Source organism: Phoenix dactylifera, chromosome 2, assembly GCF_051530095.1.
Source record: "Phoenix dactylifera cultivar Ajwa chromosome 2, Ajwa_hap1_PhDact_Kaust_v1.1, whole genome shotgun sequence".
In the NCBI taxonomy this organism is placed as follows: domain Eukaryota; kingdom Viridiplantae; phylum Streptophyta; class Magnoliopsida; order Arecales; family Arecaceae; genus Phoenix; species Phoenix dactylifera.
The window spans coordinates 48,970,001-48,975,617 of record NC_143191.1 but is presented as its reverse complement, the minus strand read 5'-3'; positions in this window follow the sequence as shown (position 1 = coordinate 48,975,617).

The following is a 5,617-nucleotide window of genomic DNA, read 5'->3' as shown; positions in this document are numbered from 1 at the left end:
ACTTTCAGACCATCTCGAATCTGAAAGTACCAGATAAGTAAGGGAACAAAAATCAGATTGCTTAAGTTAACTATGTGCACAGAAACCATACCTGCATGCAGGGAACAGGTAACTATGTGCACAGAGCAAAATCGGTGTTTTTTTTTCTTTTTCAGATTTAAATTAGAAAAACATGGTGTATAATACTATGTATAATAAGAATACATGGCGTGCCATGGGATTGAAATTGTATGCCATGGTGTGCTAAAGGTGTGCCAAAGGTGTTCCATACCTTCGATGTAAACTAGAGCACCATATTGTTTACACTATGACCTCATTACAAGTCCTTCTGTTGTGCCCAAGCTTCCCGCATCGTCCACATTTCATATCACGTACTAACTCAACTTGAGAAGGTCTTCTCTTCTTTTTAGGCCTGCCAGGACGTGTCTTTGTCATAGGGGGTAGAATGTGAATCTCTTCAGATGCACTGTGCGGCTCCTCAATATCAAGCATTGGACTAATTGCTTCGGCATATATTGCTCTATACAATTCAGCTTGGAACCAAATATCAATGAATTGGTACAATGATCTGCCGGCCTTCTCGATGCAAGCACAAGCGTGCTTACATGGCATTATGAAGATTCGCCACTCGCCATAAGAGCAGCTACAATTCTGGAGATCAACTTTGCACGAGTAGTTTGTATCCTTTATGTCATATATCATTATGTTGGACGTAAACACGGATAATCTCCAACCGTCTTCTGCATTTTTATGTAACACTTTCTCAGCATCCGGACATAGGTGGGTTTGAATGTTATATCCTTGATTACGCCGTTCATGCATCATCTGCATAATTTGAAGCCTGATATGGTCAACCATCTGAGGGACGGGTAGATGACGAGCCTCCATGATCCAACTATTAAAACACTCAACCACGTTAGATGTCATAGTGCCCCAGCGTGGACCTGGAAAAACTGCATTTGCCCAATGCTCGGGATTTGCATGTAGGAGAAAGGTGGTAGCATTAGGGGCTTCTGATGTAAGCTTCCCAATTAGCTTTTGAAAAACATTATGCCTTGGAGTATACGCAACAGCATTTAGTAAATCAAGCAGCCTCTTTCTGTCAGCTGCACGATAATCGACAAGCACCTGCAATCACAATTAAATATCAAATATGTAGGATGGTGTATTACTTAGATACTTTCTACTTTAAATTATTTAGAATATTATGATGCAAACTTGATTCTTGAAGTTTTCTTTCACAATATAAGTGGTAGCAACCAGAAAAGTACTTCGGCACCGATTTAATAATTTTCTAATGTCTATCCGTCATAAATGTGAACTGTTGACCACGATACTCACTGCAACTATGAATAGCTTCTTTGAAAATCCGGCAAAAGCATTCCCAGTTTTCATCAGTTTTTGTATCTACCACACCATAAGCTATAGGAAACATATCAGCATTGCTATCTTTGGCAGTGGCGCCAAACAATACACCTTCATCCTTATATTTTATAAATGTCACATCTATAAAAATTTAGAGGTCGATATCCTTTTATGAAACCCAATAGTGAAGCATGAAAACAAATGAATAGACGTCTGAATCGACTTTCAATTGTTTCATACTCTGCAATGCTGTCGGGGTTGGTTTGAACAATGGCGTCGCAATACCACCGAATTCGGTCATAAGATAGTGATCTATCACCATAAATCTCCTTCATAGCCACCTCCTTACTATGCCAAGCTTGATAATACAGCAATTGAACACCATATTTCCGACAAATATCTTTTACAATGTCAGTCGGCTTATATAATGGCATATCTTAAAGTTTATCTTTAACAATGTTCGAAACCCAACGTTTTGAAGCCTTCGAATGCGACCGAACTTGCATCCCTCCTCCACATGTATGGTTACCGTTCATTTTTTTAATTGCAAACTTTTCACCATTCTCAAATCGAGAAGCATGGATACGCCATTCACATTCTTCATATGCACATTGCACAATAAATCGTTCACGATTGTTCTTACGAACACAAAATCTTTGCAATTTGCGATACAAAAGTTGCGAATGGTGTCACGAAGAGTTTCAACATCCTTGAACTCCTGACCAACGCCCTCTATACAGCTTTTCCAAGCATCCAAGGAAGTTCTTTGACTTCCTTCCTCTTCAATTGCAGCTCTTGTTTCTTCAACAACTTGGACAAAATTACTTGAGCTACTCTTTAAAATATTTTTGGATCTCCAACTAATTTCAGCACAATGGGATGAGCCACTGTCCATACAAAATGATAAACATAATTTCAGCATACTTATTAATGTTCTTTTAGCTTCAAATGCACCAACTAAAATTTCAAATATGGAATACCTCGTATTGATTACCACATCAGCAGCTTCGATCAAGTTTGGAGAATGAGTAACAACCATCTTGATCACTGCCGCATTTAAGTTCACATGTATTTGATGCATGTTACGAACATCCTTACCGCTCATGAGCGTAACAAGCATTATAGATTTGTTTAGAATATAAAACTTAATTTCTATCATTGTAGAAGATAAATGTCTCCATCTTTTCCTATTTTCTTAAAAATTTGATCAAGAATTGTGTCCTCACAGATGAAAATAATAACAGTTTCGCTACCATAACAACAAATGGCCATGAAAACCGGGCTACTACTGTTCTTTGAAGCCATGATAATGAAAAAAGGAGGGATCAGCACAAATGACTTGGAGACCAAATAGCAGCTCAGCACTGTTATAATAGAGTCAGACGAAGAGTGCAGACTCAGAGGCACCTCAGCAAAATATCTCTGTTATAACAGACTCAGATGGAGAGTGGAGTAGAACAGAGCATTCATAAACTCCCAAAAAACACCTGATCTTAATTCCCCATACCTTAAGGCAAAATGGAAGAAGATGGCAGACTGAAGCAAAACAGGGCATTTATAAACAAAGAAAACATGATCTTGATTCCCCACACCCTAAGGCAAAACGGAAGATGATGGGAAACAGATGGGTAATCTGCTTATCAAAGAAGAGAAGCCTCAATATTTCACTTGCCGGATTGGAATCTCAACCGCACGGCACAATTCCAAACTGAAAAACAGGGATCGAACGGCAAACAGGTGTGCATTGGAACCTCAAAGAAGAGAGGACTATGCTTCCCGCCTTCAAAAATCTTCTCCGGAATTCCAACGGTCACCTTCTCCCGCCTTCAAACCAAAAAGCCTTCCATTGGCCATGCGATCAGGGAATACCGGAACTCCAACCGACTCACTTTTTTGTCTTCAAAATACTGGCGTTGGCAAGGATCGGGGCATATTCGGCACATTATCTTGAAAGATTAATTCTTCAGGGACTGCGAATTATACTTTGGAGAGCCGTTGGACCAGAAATTTTATTTTCAATCAACAAGGACGGTTTGTTATAGTCGAGTCATCCAGAGGGTGGGGAATTAATTACCCCTACTTTCTATCCACTTTATATACTGCCATCATACTCTATCTTTAGCTTAACTTGCTCCCTAATGGAATCAAGAGAAGAAAACAAGTCTCTCAAGAATCCTAAAATACTTAACACTATAAGGCCTATCAATTCCTTTTCTTATTGGCAGTGTGGACAACCATGGGCTCGAACTGATTTGAGCTCGTCCACAGCTCCATGCTATGAATTAAACATGGGAATGTACTTCAATTCCATGTTAAGATTTATTTTAAGACCTCGTATCTTCATTCCAGCCAGCCAATGGATCGAATAGAAGTGGATTTGGTCAACAATTTGACTCTGTTTAAACTTATATGTGTAGTTGTTGAGCTTGAGCTTGATAGAGCATTGAAATTAAAAGATGTACCACCCATGATTTTATAAAAGATGTCCCGCCTGAAATATCTTGCAAAGCCATGGATTGATGGATTAGGTATAGATCTAAATCTTTTCAGGAAAACCTATTTGATGGATTAAGACTTCACATTATGTTCATGTCATACGAGGGAGAAACTAAAAAAATTGCCAAAGGAAATTTTATGAAATCATCCTTTCTCCCTTCTCTCTCATGTTATATTTATTCTCATAAAACAATGAACACTGACATCGCCGGAGCACTGTATCCTTGTTAATCAAAAAAAGAGCAATCAAGTATAACTTGACAACTATACTCTATACCATAAGAAGAGAACACTATGTCCTTGGTAAAAAAAAAGAGAGAGAAAAGAGAACTGAGCCTTGTCCTTCAACCTCTTGTACTTCTATATATCCTCATGAAACGACTCTTGTTGATTAGCACTAATGCCTGGGCATTCTCAACCGTGGTATTGTCTATGAATTAATTAGACTCCTGGTTGGATCAATTATTGAACCATCTTTTTTAAAGGAGCTTCTTAAAATTATTGAATTTCTCAATTTTGAGTGATCTCTCTAGCACCAAAACTTGGCGATCTAACTAGGTGGATGGTGGTGATTCAATACAATTGAGTTCTCAAAATCTTCCATGTGGAACTGTTTTTACATCTATATTATGTCTAGTTATGTCTATAAAAAAACATTTCTAGTATTTTATACATCTTTTGTTATTTACTTTACGTTCATTTGATCTTTTATTTCAAGATTTCATATATTAATTGTTACTTACACATAGGTTAACTTATAATTTAACTCATCATTTGGATCGTTGAAAAGCCAAATAAATCGGATCATCAAAAGAACAAAAAAAATTAATTATCTGAGTTTTAAGATTGTAGTTCTTTTATGTTTTTTCTGATACAAACTGATGTGATTCTAATTGTGATACCTCTGGCGACCAGCTGACTATGTTTATGGGCTGGGATTGGCTGAGAACAGTGGTGGATAAGAGCTAGCCCATACCCAACATATGTCCCAAACCATCCAAGCCTAGCTAACTTGAATCAAACCAGCTTAAGACTTGGCCTACTAAACTCAAACATAATCTAATTCCATAGTTTCTAACTCGAAATATAAATCTAGTTAGTTTGAAAGATTAATTTCTAATTCAACATGACGTAAATGGTGTTGAAGCTCATATGTCACAACTCAACTTAAACTATGATCTACATTTGAATATGGTTGGTTTTATTCGGCCATACAATATATAGGCCTAAGGGCCCCAAAGTACAGATTGGGTCAAGTGGTGCAAGATTTACCTGGCCTTAGTTATACGGTTATTACGATCGAGAAGTCGGATTAAGGTAGGCTATAGGGCCTGTTTGGATATATTCCTTCATCCATATTCTCATCTCAACTGAAAAACTAGTATTTTTAAGTCTCTATACTCAAAACATGGGCCTGAGAGGTTTCTATCGTTAAGTATTTAACAAGTACAAGTACATGTAAATTTTTACAAGATTTGATTCCTATATAGTTGTGATTCCTTGATCATCGGGTGGTGTTTGATCTTTTGAATTGGACTCCATCTGATTTTGCGGTTGCAACAACCTTGTTCTTGAATTGGAATTTAAATCATTCAGTAGATTTGCCTTGAGATTTTCTAGAGCTGAAGCAATTTAATTATTTGCTGGTTGGATTTTCGACTTTGTTGGAGAGAGAATTGCCTTGATTCAAACTTATCACACATCTTGCCTCTCTTTGGATGGATCGGTTTCCGATTTGCAAGCCCCATCTTATCAC